Raw genomic sequence first — 16,704 nt, forward strand, 5'->3', positions numbered from 1 at the left:
ATTCTTATTTCAGGTGTGAAACATGGTGGTGGTAGTATCATGGATTGGGTCTGTTTTACAGCATCTGGGACAACATGACTTGCCCATCAATGATAGGGCAAAGGGATTTGTAAATTATACCAGAACATTTTAAATCAGAGGAACAGAGTAATGCAACCTCTTGCTATAAATTCCCAAACAACTTAAAACATCCAGACAACATTTAAGTGATGACGGGATGACATCACAGAAATTTCACAGTTTTCAACCAGCACTGAATGAACGCTCAGCCAGCTGTTACTCAATTTCCAAATGTTTGCTGGGTATTCTGGCAGATTCCTTTCATTTTCACACAAAGAAGCACTCTCTTTCCTCAACATACTTCTCCCAAGAGGGTTGCTAATATAAATAAAGGTTATGTAACTGTGTGCTGATGTCTCTTTGTAATAAGGTGGAGAAAGTTTTTCTTTTGCCCTAAACCTGACCAATCTAGCTGCTAGTTGTGTAAAAGTGGAGTAAACACAGCTGGTGCCCGTTTCAAAGCCGCTGAAAGCGGGAGGGGTTTATTAAAAGATTGTCTCCTAGTGAGTAGTCCCTTGCTCTTAAAGAGCTTGTTGATGTCCTCAAGCCTTTTATCTTTAAAAGGTTTGTGTCTCGTACAAGATGCAAATGTGATCCATGTAGCAGCCTTTGTCTCTCTTTATTATCCCAGAATTTTTACCTTTTAGTTTTGGTGATTTACTGTAAAAATGTGTTTCGATGGTTTTTGCTGACATGTCTTACTTTGAATCCTAAATTAGTCAAACAATCAAATAGACACTACGTAGCTAGTGTCTATTCAGTGAAAATATAAAGTTGCACACCATTAACTTCATTTTTTTTGGTATTTATGTGGCCATAATTGGCAATTTAATAATGGATTATTGCCCCAGGAATAGTTTTGAATTACTGAATAAACACTCATTGTACAAATTTGAAATCTGATCTCAAATGGATACAAACTGAGGTAGCTCTGTTTTGGGGAAAACTGCGAGGGTCTCAACACTACATGCCTTTTGTTAGGGAAAAACAAATATTGCCATGATGAAGGTAAGCTTGCCATATGACACGGAAAAGTGATAACAAAATAAAGAACAACTCCTTTTTAAGCATATACAATGAAATGTAACTAAATCGACTAAATTTTCAGTTTGGACTGTCTTTGAATTTGTTATAGAAATGTCTAATAAAATGTTGTTGTCCAGAACATTACATTTTTAGAACAGTACAGACATTAGCCTGTATTAAAATACTGTCATGTACATATTATTTTCTGCATCAGACAGATGTGGCAACACGCACTGCTTAGTCACAGACGTAATTATCAGTGAGTTGTAGGTGGAGACTGATTCATGTGGGAAACTTCAGTCAGAGCAGTGTCAGCACAGAGATGTGGCAACATCAGCCTTCAAGCAAGTGGAAATGTAGGAAGTGACAACGGTCTAATCCAATAGGAGCCAAACGCCTCTGTAATATGACCGCAGTCATGATATTACAGCTCAGGAAATTCGCTTTAACTCTAAACCACGCTGTGACCTATTAGTTTACACACAGTTGCAGTGGTGTTGAAAAATCTCTAGAGGGTGCTATGAGTAAAGATGCTCAGGAGGATGGTGCTCAGTGTAGGAAAGGTTTGTCATTAAAAAAAATGTAACGCAGATTTTTAATAAAATGTCTTTGAATCAATCACGTTTCAGTTGAATTTAATGAAAAAGGGCATGATCTACGTCAGAACAATGTAGAAAAAGATTATTTGTATGAACAGAAAGACATTTTATGTGTTTCCAAGTTGTAGAATGAAAGTATTGTATAAAGGAGAAAAACTGCATTGGAAAAGCTAAGAAAAAAAATTCCAGGATCTGATTGGATGACTGGTTAAATTGGATAATATTACAGCAGGACCACAAAAAGCCATTAAGTAGATGCATCCACTCTGACTCTTTACTGCTGACAGTCGGCTCCTTCTCCTCCCTTTCTCCCCATTAGATCACAGCCTGCTTCACCTTAACCACCCTGACCGCAATTTCCGGATACAAACACGAGGGTGGGGTGTTGGGTGTGTGGACGTGCGGGTGTACAAACAGAAAATGATAAATAATTAAAGCCAGCTTTATAGCATGGAACATGCGGAAGGAGACATGGCTTAAAAAGAACACAGATGGAGAGTGGCTGATAATTACGTCTCCGATTGATTATGTGCTTTGTCTCTGTGAAAGTTTCTCTTTGTAATTAGGCATCGGATTCCTCTGAAAGTGCCTCTAAATGATCATTTACAGGATTAAATATAGATGAGTTATGCTTCAAACCTAGTAAACCCCACTCCCTGCTCCATTAACAACTACCTGTCTTTACATCAGCTGATGAATACAGATGAAAACATACATTTGGCCGAAAGCAGCCCATTAGCATATTAACCATATGTAGAGGCATTTGTGCTTTTGAGAGGATGAAACTGAAAAAAACCTCTTTTGTTCCACTATAGAAGGCCATACTAATGAATGCAACTTTGTTTTATTTGACAAAAGCAGCCAAAAATAATAAGTGCATGGCATGATCTTACCAATAAGGTGTGATTTACTCACAGGAGGAGCTCCTTCCCACATGCAGTCTAAGTTAGCGGGGGAGGAGGTCCAATTAGCAGAAACCAGATTGGCCCGGCAGTATGACAAGAGTACATGAATTTTTTTATTACCTAGAAATGAATCATAAATCTAGGAAATCTGAATATTGCTACCCCTCGTCCTTGTCATCATCTATTTGACAAAAATAATTAACTAGACAATCACGTGACAGGATCACGGCAGCTGCAACACCAGTGAGTTCTCAGTCATGGAAAGTAGATGCTAGCTAAAAGTAACTCATGCGAGTTCATTAAAAAGTCTATGAAGAGGAAGACGGGCTGGAGGAAAACTTCACCAGACTGCACTTGCTATATTTCCTGCCACATGACTACATGGTTTCTACTAACACGGTGCCTGTGTAGAGTCAGTTCTGGCCTGGTGCCTTTTGAGAATCAGCCTACATTTCAACAGATTTAGAAGCTTAATGTTACAATGAGAAAGCTGACTGAGTCGTGGCCGACAGGCTTGTGATGCTTCAACCACCAAAGGTGTAGCTGCCTTCAAGTTACATTTTCCCATGACAAACACACTCGAAAACACTGACAGGCAAACTCAAAAGGTGAAAACATTCCCAGTCATGCTACTGCAGCTTGCAGTAAAGTAAGTGCAAGAACATCACCGTGCCAGTGTTTGTATTTACACTGCTTGAAACATTATCACACATTATCACTGAGTCTGATAAGTCCTCAGCATTAAAGCTGTAACAAGTTATTTTAGGACTGGCAATGTGATACTGGAATTTGAGTCTGGAAACGTTCTGTGTAATGCTATTGTAATTTCTTATTTATTTATTAATTTTGTTGGAAGACGTCGTCCACAGTTTTGGCTGAAAAGCTCATGTGATTGGCACTGGGGCTGTAATGTTCCTCAGCAGTGGGCATGCAGGAATGTTAAGAGGGAGGAAACGCACTGTTTAATCCCAAACATCCTCATCCATGGATGCAGGGCTGCTTACTGGACTATTGTTCAGGCCACTGAGACTGAAAACAAAGTAGCACTGCTCTGAAACTCAACAAGCTTTCAGAAAAGAATAATCACAGCCATTTTCTAAGCAGTCCTCAATCTTTTTGACCCATGACTGCATATAAAAGATATACACAGCTTCAGGTTTAAATGTGTTAAAACTGCATCCTTTCTAATGGCCACCAGGAAAACAGCCCCCTGGACCTTCTTATGCTAAATACTCTCCTGGTGAGTTTATGAGCCCAATCGCTCCCACCCGCTGTCAGGAAACGCACCGTGACCAATTTAAGACGACGTAGCAGCAGGCTGCAGCATCGCGAAGTCTCTGTTTCAACTTGTGCCGAAAGTGTAGATTTCAAATTGTGTTGAAAGACCAAGTAAATTAATACTGCTTCAATGCTTTTTCTTCAATATTGCTGTCATGTTCAGTGCCGTATTTCTCCAGTTCGACAACAGCAGTTGTGATACATCCTGAATAGAGTACAAAAACACCTGAGACATTTCCTCTACGTTAATGTAAATAGTTGTATATAACTATTGTTGTTTTGCAAAGTTTCAACGTACCTTTTTGGATTTTACAGTTTATATTTGCATTTCAGCCCAGTGTTGGTCAAGTTACTTGAAAAAAGTAATCAGTAACTAATTACTGATTACTTCCCCAAAAAAGTAATCCCGTTACTTTACTGATTACTTATTTTCAAAAGTAATTAATTACCTAGTTACTTTTTAAAAACATGATTTACAACCTGAATAGGTGATAAAGCGATAGATCTTTCAGCCCAATTCTACTTTTTCTGCATAATCCATCATACAAAATGTAATCAAATGGAAAAGTCTCTTTTTTTTAAACTTGTTTTATCCGTTTTAATCTTTTAACTTTATGCATCAAGCATAAATTCAATTATATGCACCATTCTCTGACTTGAAGAAATTAGTTTAACATTTAAACCTATTTTCTGCACATTCCAGCACATAAAATAAAATATTTTTTGTGTTTACACTCAGTCTTTCAAATAGATGCAAGTAAAACACAGCAGAAAATAAATAAAATCAAAGACTAGCGGTCCTGTTGCTCTATTTTCACCTGTAAAGCAGGAGTGGGGTAGGCGGAGGTTTACCCTGGTGCAGGTGTGCCGCAGCGGTCAGTGGAAGAATCCGTGAGTTTCTCTGTGAATTTCCCAGTACGTCGTTGCGCACTCGGAGCTTGTTTAGGGTTGTTTTCGGCGTAAAAAGAAGTTTTCTTCCCACGCACAACGGACACTAATGTTTTTGTCACTTTTTATGGAATCAAACTCAAAGTAAGGTCAGTACTTCCACGCTTTAAACGCTGCACGCTTGTACTCTCTCCCGCACGCGATATATGATCCATTGTTGATCTGCACACAGCTGTTGTCACGAACGTCGCACTCGCTTATGTCACTGTCATGAGACATTCTCGCAAAAAAATCACGGTTTTAGTAACGCAGTAACGCAGCGTTCCTACGGGAAAGTAACGGTAATCTAATTACCGTTTTTGCAATAGTAATCCCTTACTTTACTCGTTACTTGAAAAAAGTAAGATGATGGGCAGTAACGCGTTACAAGTAACGCGTTACTGCCCATCTCTGTTTCAGCCTATGGAAATTATTTTTTAAAACATGTTTGAGGTTTCACATTAAAAAACAAAACTAATACAAACTTTCCTATTGGATGGTTTTTGTCATGATTTGCACTGGCAGACTGTGTGGAGGGAGGAAGAGGACCCAAAATGCAGACACTTGGAACGAAACTATAACTTAACAAAAGGCGAACTGTTTATTTGTGGCTGGGAAAAGGTACAAAACAAAAGGAAGATGCACACCGAGGTGAAACTAACTAGAACTAAACTAAGAAAAAAAATAAATGCTAAACACAATAGACAACGAACAAAACCTCAAACATGATAAACCCTGAACATGGAAAAACCTGGAAACATGACGAGAACTCACCAGAGAACCTCACAAAGGAATGAGGTTTTAACTGTAATCACAGGAGGTGATCAGGGGAAGTGGAAACACGTGGGGAAACAGCTGATTAGAATGAACATAATGATGCCACAGGGGAAGTGAAACTAAACACAATGAACATGGGACACCAGGCCTCTTCAAAATAAAACAGGAAACATCATGAGACGCAGACATGACAACACGAGCTTGACAACATAAGACACGCAGACGTGAAACACATGAAGGTCAAGGGAGACTTAAACACAGGGGTGAAGACGCAAGAGGAATCTAATAAACAACGAACTATAACAGAGCAACATAGGCAAAATAGAAATGAACTCAGATAAGCTAATGAACTTCAACATAAACCATAAACATCAAAATTAGTGCTGGCAGCATTAATCTTGTTAAAATGACGCAGCAAATCTCCGTTAGCGTGTTAACACGGATCACCCTGTGCTGGGGCTGCACAGCGTGGTTAGCTCGTTTAGCTCGTTAATGCGTTAACGCCATCCACCGTTAACGTCATTTTAACGAGATTAACGCTGACAGCACTGATCAAAGATATATTAAAACTCAAAACGCTGGGTCAAAGCCAGGATCGACAGTTTTTGTGTGATTTTGTGAAATATAAAGGTAAAATCAAAATTAGGCAAGAAATGATACTCTTGACCTTGGATGATTAAAGTCATGAAGCTAATTTTGTAAATGTAACATCTTGAATCCCATAAAGGCGAGCATGTAGTGACAGAGGGGCGGGGAAGTCCCCTTTTAACTGAAAGAAACCTCTAGGATAAATATGCTAAGAGAGAGTGGCCATCTGCCACAGTAATTTGTGGTGAGGGGAAAGAGAAGAGAGGAAAAGAAGAAGAAGACAAAGCCAACAAACATGACATAGCACAAACTACTGGATAGAGAAAATACAAAGTTAATGACAGACACTCTACAGCAGCATAACTAAGAGATATCAAAGAAAGTGTAAAGCATAATCTTAAAAGCTGTGAAGGTTTCTGCCTACCAAGAAAAAAACAGAGAGCTGGTTTCATATAAAAGAAACATTCAACTTTTGAAAACTCTGGGAACGAAAAGTAACCCTGCACTCTAAGCATCAACAGGGTACTATCAGATCTTTAAGGTTTGGTGGCGTCTGATCATTCACGATTTTATGTGTTTGGAGAAGCATTTTAAATTCAGCTCTTGATCTTACAGGAAGTCAGTAAATGACACCAAGGAGTATGGGAGAAACATGATCTATTTCTACTCTCTGTTAGTACTCTGGTGCATCATTTTGGAAGCTTTTCAGCTTTTCACTTATTCACAAGGTGGCGCCACAGCAGATATCTCTCGACGCTCTTTCTGTGTCTCCTCCCAGGGTTGAACTGTAGACCTTTGGCTTGTTGGGCAAATATGTAAACCACTGCATTATGGAGTCACTCTTACAGGACACGCCAAGCACAGGTAAATGAGAAGGCACTTCTAAAGACTAGTTTCACGTGTAGCTTTCTTGGTTTGGTACCAGCTGGCTCACGTTCGTATGCGGGCTTTAGAGACTTTGCGGAACATGGGGCATTTACTGGACCAGTTTACTAACTTTATGGTGGATCTCCTCCTTTAGTACTGTTATAAAAAGCCCTTTAGGTAAATACAAAGCAAAGCTATTTTTGCTTGGCACTACAGCCACCTCTATACAGCAGATTTGCATGGTGATATTTAGTTATGTTGATAGAAAACAAATGTTAGATGAAGAGGATTTGCTTACTTAGGCTAGGACATCACTGTCTGAGCTGCAAAGGTTTCATCACGTTTACATGGCCGCTTCTTTTCTACTTTTTTATATGAAACTCAACGAGGTCAACAAGTTTTATATGTTTATATGTTTTATAAACATATAAAACTCTGAAGTAGTTTTATATGTAAAACTACTTCATATCTGAAGTAGTTTTATCAGTCAAATCTGATGGTTTTATATGGTTTACAAGTCTGCTCTGAAGTTGAGCTGGATGCACCAATCAAATTCTTGTTCAAGACTGAGTGATCCATTATTGAAATTAATGATGGGTGCATACAGAAACCAGGGATGAGAGAGTTGGAGGGAATTAAAAGTAACCACATGGCTGCAGAAAAGGGAATATATGAGAACAACAATAAAGAGGTTATTACATTAAATGAGTGAACAATGGTATCCATAAGACCTGTAAGCTAGTTTTAGCCCATAAAGCTCACAGTGCTTTCTGGTCTACCTACCACACCGATAAAGCCCTGAGATAACAGACCCATTTCTGACAAAAAGTTTCTCTTAAAGGCCACGTATGACTGTCGTCACTCTGAGGGCTCTGAAATTGCCACTTGACAGTGACACAATGTTCCAGTTGAAAACCCCCCTTCCCCCGGTCCCCCTCGTCGCCCGAGACCCTCCCACCCCCGTCGCCGGCCACGTAGAAACATCAGGAGCTATTTATAACATCTTCACCCCCTCATATGAAGGAATATCTCTCTGTTTTTCTCCTCTCTCCTCTCTCGCTTCCTCGCTCACTGTTGCCATGGCGCTGTGAATCAATGACATCACAAGTGTGTGCATGCTCTGAAAGCTGGAATCTGCAGACTGAATGAACACAGCTAGCGAATATCAGGTGACGAGCAGAAGCACAGACAGCAGGCATCCAGCTGGAGCGTGCACACAAACACACACACACCAAGCTCATACGGCCCTTCACCCACCCACTCGCCAACCCACACACGCACAACCAACCAATCTGTCACGCACCCTGTGACACACAGCCAAACAAATGGACAAGAAAAACTAATTGGGTTAATGATGATAACTGCTCATGCTTTTCAAAATGCCTGCACTGTTATGTTAGCTGTATGCAACTTCAAATAGAAGTCAGACTGGGCTGCACATTTATATCAAAGACCTGAATTTCGACTATCTCAGATTAATGACATCTAATATAATCATTCACTCATTGTTTTATTGAACTTACAGGAAAAGGCAAAACATAAAAAAATGAATTTTGGATTTACTTACATTTTACATCTAAGCTTGTGCGTGAATTTGGATGTTTGGGAAGGGCAAAAATCATTGCTGCAAACAGAATGTGGCACCGTTACTGTGTTAACTGTATTAGTCTGCTTTCTTAATAAAGTTTTACCAGCTTGTAACAGGATATGCATTTAGCTGTAAAGTTGGCCATTTTACTATGTTGTTAACTTAATTACTTCGAAGCCAGTCTCTGCTGATCCCAAATTCCAGTTTATGTGATTACCTGTTTAAATTATTCCATTGTAATTGTTTTTTGGATTTATGTATGCTTATGCATGTTTTTAAATAGTGCATAGCATATAATCATGATCATTTTATTAGGGACGACTACTCAATTGCTTGTTAAGTCAAATATCTAATCAGGTAAAATCAGCACAAACAAACAAACAAACAAACAAAAACATTTGCTTTTAGGCGTGTAGACATGCCTGAGATTAAACTGAGCATCAGGAAGGAAGGTGACTTAATGTTGCCTGATCTGACTGGTGGTGGTAGTATAATGTTGGGGGGGTTGATTTCTTGGCACACTTTTGGCATTACCGTAGTTTGCCCTGCTTGTAGCAGGTTAACTCTCTATGTCACACAGCTCAAGTGCTTTCTACCTGGTTTCTTGAAAATGACAGTGAGTTCACTGTGCTGAAATGCCCTCCACAGTTACCAGATCTCAACACAGTAGAGCACCTTTGGGATGTGGTGGAACAGCAGATTTGTATCATAGATATGCAGGTGATGAATCTGTAGGATCATTATGATGATGTTTACAGCACCTTGTTGAATGAAGATTTAAGGCCGGTTTAAATGTGATAGGGTGGGGGTGGGGGCGGTTAACTGAGTACAAGGTGCACCCAGTAAAGTGTCCAGTTAGTATATGTGTTATTGTATTTGAAATACTCTCATGTCTGGGATGTGATAATACAGTGGGTAAAATAAGTATTGAACATGTAAGTATATTTCTAAAGGGGCAGTTTAATTAAATTCTCACTAGATGTAGGTAACGATCCACCCAAACCACATATGCAAAGGCCATAGATGTCCATAAATGATGGTTTGTATAATAAAGAGAAATGACATAGGAAAAAAAATATTGAATACGGTTACTGATGTACCTAATACATCTAACACAATACAAAAGCCTTTGTTGGTGATGAAAGCTTTAAGGTGCCTCGTGTATGGAGAAACTTGCTCTGGTGTGATTTTGGCCCATTCTTCAAGTCTTAAAGGTTCAGTGGGTCTGAACTCTGAGTTTTAGATCTTTTCATACATTTTTGTTGGATTCAGATCAGGTGATTGCCTGGGCCATTCTAGCAGATTTCTTTTCTTTCTCAGAAACCAACTGAGAGTTTTCTTGACTGTTTGTTTGAAATAATTGCCTTGCTTAAACATCCGCCCTCACTTCATCTTCACGATCCTGGTAGACGTCAGACGATTTTTATCAAGAATGTATTGGTACATTTTTCCATTCGTACTTCCTTCAATTATGTGAATTATGCTGAAAAACAGCCCAACACCATGATGTTCACACCTCCAAACTTAACTTTTGGTATGGTGTGATATGCAGTGCCTTTTGACCTCCAAACATAGTGTGTATGTTTGGAAGAGTTTAGTTTTGATCTAATTTGACCAAACTATATCCTCCCTATTTCACGGGCTTGTCTAAATGTTGTTCAGCAAACTTTAAACATGCTTGAACGTGGTTTTTCTTTAGCAATGGAGTCAAGCATTGCCTGGTTGAGTGCACTACTTACTGTTTTTTTTTAAAATGGCATCTCATCTCATTGTTATGCAGACAACTCACAGATTTACCTGCCACTGAAATGTTAATCTGAGTTCTCTGAAGGTTTTACTAGATTGTTTGGAGGATGTTAAGGCATGGATGGCCTTAAACGTTCTTTAATTTAGATGAACAGATCTTGCAGGGAGCCCTTGCTTGTGGCTGGTTAACGGGAAAATTATTTTCTTTCGACTTCCAGATTAGTGCCCCAACACTGCTAACTAGACTCTTTAGTAGTTTAGAAATTCTTCTGTAAAAAATGCCATCAGTATTTTTTGCAACAATAAAGCTGTGATGGTCTTGAGAGTGAGCACTGGATTTACCTATCATGAGATATTTCACATGTGACACCTTGGTAATGAGACACCTTTTTATAGGCTATCAGTTGGGACTGAACCAGGTTTCAGCCGGTGTGCTGACTTTCTTTCTTCAAGTGTTCAATACTTTTTCCCCGTGTCATTTCTCTTTACCACACATAACTTTATTAACAGACATCTATGGTTTGATTTCTTTGCATGTGAGGATTGGATGGGTTGCTACTAACGTCTGGTGAGAATTTCATGCCATTGCCTTTAGAAATATACAGTGGCTTGCAAAAGTATTCGCCCCCCTTGAACTTTTCCACATTTTGTCACATTACAGCCACAAACATGAATCAATTTTATTGGAATTCCACGTGAAAGACCAATACAAAGTGGTGTACACGTGAGAAGTGCACACATTTGCACATCTAGAGACTGAAATTCTTGCCCATTCTTCTTTGCAAAACAGCTCCAGCTCAGTCAGATTAGATGGACAGCGTTTGTGAACAGCAGTTGTCAGATCTTGCCACAGATTCGTGATTGGATTTAGACACCAGACAGGTCAGGGATAAAGTTATTGAGAAATTTAAAGCAGGCTTAGGCTACAAAAAGATTTCCCAAGCCTTGAACATCACACGGAGCACTGTTCAAGCGATCATTCAGAAATGGAAGGAGTATGGCACAACTGTAAACCTACCAAGACAAGGCCGTCCACCTAAAATCACAGGCCGAACAAGGAGAGCGCTGATCAGAAATGCAGCCAAGAGGCCCATGGTGACTCTGGACGAGCTTGGCCTTTATCGAAGAGTGTCAAGAAGAAAGCCATTGTTAAAAGAAAATCATAAGAAGTCCCGTTTGCAGTTTGCCACAAGCCATGTGGGGGACACAGCGAACATGTGGAAGAAGGTGCTCTGGTCAGATGAGACCAAAATGGAACTTTTTGGCCAAAATGCAAAACGCTATGTGTGGCGGAAAACTAACACTGCACATCACTCTGAACACACCATCCCCTCTGTCAAATATGGTGGTGGCAGCATCATGCTCTGGGGGTGCTTCTCTTCAGCAGGGACAGGGAAGCTGGTCAGAGTTGATGGGAAGATGGATGGAGCCAAATACAGGGCAATCTTGGAAGAAAACCTCTTGGAGTCTGCAAAAGACTTGAGACTGGGGCGGAGGTTCACCTTCCAGCAGGACGACGACCCTAAACATAAAGCCAGGGCAACAATGGAATGGTTTAAAACAAAACATATCCATGTGTTAGAATGGCCCAGTCAAAGTCCAGATCTAAATCCAATCGAGAATCTGTGGCAAGATCTGAAAAGTGCTGTTCACAAACGCTGTCCATCTAATCTGACTGAGCTGGAGCTGTTTTGCAAAGAAGAATGGGCAAGAATTTCAGTCGCCAGATGTGCAAAGTTGGTAGAGACATACCCTAAAAGACTGGCAGCTGTAATTGCAGCAATAGGTGGTTCTACAAAGTATTGACTCAGGGGGCTGAATAATTACGCACATTCCACTTTTCAGTTATTTATTTGTAAAAAATGTTTGGAATCATGTATGATTTTCGTTCCACTTTTCACGTGTACACCACTTTGTATTGGTCTTTCACGTGGAATTCCAATAAAATTGGTTCATGTTTGTGGCTGTAATGTGACAAAATGTGGAAAAGTTCAAGGGGGCCGAATACTTTTGCAAGCCACTGTATTTACTTTGAAAATTGGTGACATGTTCAATGTTTATTTTACCCACTGTATCGAGAAGAACTCCAGAGGATGTGGAAGGTGAAGGCAACACTGGTCCCAGTTGTAATGTATCTTGTTTTTGTTTTTTCAACTATCCAAGTGTGCGTAGGAAAATATGTTAATTTTAGTGAACTCACCTTATAAATCCCCAACCAGCCCACTGTAAACAGGTGGGCCTATTCTCTGCTACTGAGAGGTCACTTAAGAGTGCAAGGCTAAAGCAGCAGAAAATAGAAATCGCTTGAAAGATAAAAGAGTTATGCGATAAAAGACTCGACCACAAACAAGCGAGACATCTGCTGTATTGTGGAAACTCCAGTGGGTAAAAGAATGTGTGCAGACTGAGACTGAGTGTGTGTCCAGTTTGACGTTACACACTGTCCATGACTTGGCTGCAGAGCAGATAAGCTTGTCTTATCTTTGTTGCCAACTCCTACCCCCAGACAAAGTGACCGGGAGGAGAGCAGACAGCAGTGGAACAACTCTGAAATAATGCCTCTATTGTTCAGTCTATTTACACCCCCCTCCTCTCCCTCACACACACTTCAAACATTCCCCACCCTCTGTTTATTGCTGCGAAAAAAAAAAACTCAACAGTGTTGCTTTCTTTTTGCTTCATCATGGCTGCCCCCTTGTTCACTCTGGCTTCTTCACCGTCTCATCTTTGAAAGGTGCTATAAATACAGCATATGCACCCGCACCCACGTAAACACACTCTAACTCCTCCAACTGGCAGCACCCATGGGAGCCACCCTACCACAAACACAAAGCCTAGCCTCACACTGTTTTGTCTCATTTATCTCTCTCAGACTTGTTCCACCTTTCTGCCAACTTGCAATAGAAGTTTAAACATCGGGATGCCAAACTGCAGCTAAAGAGCGAGACAGCACACACGCAAGTCAGCAGTGTTTATCAGTGTGCAAACAAACCACACATGCAAAATATTTGGGGCGCCCAGATCTCTTAAAATGCATATTTGAAAAGGGAATCCCTAACTTCAAGAGAAGCAAAGGGATGTTTGAAGCACTGCACTGTTTTTCAAAAACTCTTGCGAAGCCAGACTGTTCAACTTGCACATCTTACACATACTGGATTCATTACTGTAGCACTGACACACCTCATTGCTCAGTTCATTAGGTTTTAGGTCTGCTGCTACAGCCTTATGGCCATTAGCATGTTGTTTGTAACAGTGATAGGCTCTTAGTTCATTTTATTTTGTTTTATTAAAGATGCATTTTTTTTTTTGCCTTCATTGCAAAATGACAATAGAGTGAAAACAGGACAAAAGATTATGGGATGACAGAGTGGGGCAGGATTTGAACCTGGTCCTTTGCATTAAACATGTGGGTCACTTGCTCTATCCAGTAAGCTAAGCTAGCTTAAGACACATTCATGTGACGGACATAAAACTATGACATAATCAAAACTACAATAAACTTAATGCTAATACCAATACCTATTTTCAGTACTATTTAGAAACACTTGGGGCTAACTAAAAGCATATAACCTGTAGGAAGTTTTTAAACATGGCCTACCAGCCTAGAACCATTTAGCTTTAATCTTTTAGCAGCTGATGAGTCAGTTCTGTTGCATAAGTGCCCTGCCCTTAGATATTTTCTCTCATGGAGAGATTAAGAAAGACCACTGTGGTCCCTTATAAAACCCCAGCACACACGGTTCACCTCCCTTTGCCCTTGGCCATGCTGAGGATCGGTGAATATGATCTGAGCCCTGCAGCAACATCGGAAAAGACAAAGATGGACGTTCCATAAATGCTGGCAACTTTGGACTTCCATGTGGCCTATTTCCTCCTGCCTGAGTCACCAGGCTGTGGCAGGCTGTGGCCCCATCTGCCTCATGCCACTCCAAAAGAGTGCAATTGACAGCAGCAATTCATGAAAACCCATTGCTAGCGATAGAGACAGAGGCAGCATGTACAAGTCAAGGCGACTGGACAACAAACAAACAAAAAAACACAGTAGCTATTGGACATAACTCAAGTTATGTTAAGTCTGCTGCCATTAAGTTTTCTGCTTAGAGGCCCTCTGGCTTCTTCTTTAGTTGATAATTCTTCAAAAGGAGATGAGTTGTGTATATTATGGGATTAGGAGATCAGGGTGCCTGGTTACTACCTCCTTCTATATCAGCAAACCTTCCTAACCTGAAAGCCAAGGGGTCACATTTAACAGAACATTAAGGCAATTTTGTAAATTATAGTCATCTTAAATTATACTTAGAAACAAGCATTATCCAGGGTATGGTCATTGACTAACTACTGAAGTCCTTAGCTAGTGAACAGTTTCAGTCAAATCTACCGTAGCCACTGTGATGTAACCCTTTGGTTTGCTGACTATAAATTTAAAGCCTCAAGTTTTGGTCAGTGCCATCTTCGTCTTTTAAATTTAGATGTCTTGACAAAGAGCTGGATCTGACTGGGAAACCAAGATCACTTCCTGCTAACACAGTAGAGACTTATCCGTCATGTAATTCAGCCATTCAGATCATAAACACATAAGTAGTCATACTTATGTTTGTATTCAGAAGAGTCATTCCAAAGAAATTTGTAGGTTTAAGGCCTCACATTTTAGACCTAGAAGCTACCTTCATGTTTAATACACAGTCTATGCTTCACAGCCTGCCATGGTGGCTAAAAAAAGCCATAATGTAAATTAGATACACATTAGGCAAGAGAAAATTGCATACAGCCACGAATGTGTCGAGACAGTCCTACAGCTGCTTTACATTCCTGTCAACACCAAAGGCAAATAGGCAAATGAGATCAAAGTGAGCGTGTATATAATAGCAAATACACGCCAACCTGTTTCACATAGTAACATGATCAATTTTTATTCAAAGCCTTACCTTTAGATTCTACTGCAGTAGCGCAGCATTCAATGCCACAGAGCAAAACAAATGTGCTAGACGGAGGCTGTTTGTATCAGGCATATATACAGAATATATATGTGCACATAGTTTGTGTCCCAAGCTTACCATTCATACAAATTCCAACTGCCAGTCAGACTACAGAAATAGTGACATATCAAGAATGAATGCCTGAGCAAATACTGAGAAAATCATCTAAGCAAAGATTTGCTGCAATTTAGATACATTATGAATAAAAGCACTTTTGATCATACATATAAGGTTTATCTGGTCAGAAAACACAAAAAAATCATTTTAGGTTTTTGTCCTTGAGTGTGATGTCTAAGGTTGGGGTCAGAAGATTGCATACAGTGATCGTGGGCATGACTGTTATGGTATTTATTTTTTGAAACAATTTCTTTGAACTCTTTATCTTTTAATAAGTGGTGCTGGTGGTTCTACAGTGTTATACAACTTCACAAGACAAAGGCCTATAATTTTCTCATAAATGATCATGATTGACTACAACTGGTGGATTCTCTTTTTCAGTATAAACAGGGTTTGTATGACAACTGATCAATACAATCAAGAAAGTTCAAGAAACGTCAGGTTCTTCCCACATGGTGGAAGGTCTCTTAAAGCCATTTCTAAACAGCAGGTTCCAAGATGATCAGTTCCAACAACTGCACAATAATACGAGTTATTTGGCTACAGACCACTTTTATTCCAGACTACTTTGCCAAGGTCTGAAATAAAACCCAAATAGTTCCCCTAAGATTAAAAGAAATTAGTTAGGATGTTCAGGAGTAACCCAGGAACCACCAAGGTTCAAACCTGCAATACATTCCTGGAACACCAGGAATACATCACTGTCCACAATAAAGTTTTCGATCTTTATGGACTGATTATTTGCTGACTAAGGAAAAAGTCCCTGTTCCAAAACCGACACCCTCAAGATTCAATGAAATTTGCCGCTGCACATATGGGTCAAGCCAAATGCCTTCAGGAGGAGTAAAGCTGAGGCTTTCAAACCCAAGTACCAGCTGTCAAGCATGGTGGTGGTGGTATCATCCCAAACACACATCCTAACTCTTTGGAATGGGAAGCATCTGAAATGACCTTCCTGAAGACCCAACAACCCTACTGAAAGAAAGGTCTGTGGCAAGAAACAAATCAATTTAAATCAACTCCACCAATTCTGCCAAGAGTGGTCAACATCCCGCCAAACATGTGGTTGACGTGCAAATTGCTAAGGGACATTAACTAAATTTGAGCCTGTATGTATACATTTTTGACTCTGTGTTTTTTTTTTTTTACAGTAATTAAAGATGTATGCTGTTTGATCATGTTAAAAGCCCCAATTTACCATGACGTTCATGCCCATGAGTGTGTGTAACCTTTGGTAGACTGGAAAAAAA

Source organism: Perissodus microlepis, chromosome 17 (assembly GCF_051167445.1).
Source record: "Perissodus microlepis isolate ML-2025 ecotype Zambia chromosome 17, ASM5116744v1, whole genome shotgun sequence".
Taxonomy (NCBI): Eukaryota; Metazoa; Chordata; class Actinopteri; order Cichliformes; family Cichlidae; genus Perissodus; species Perissodus microlepis.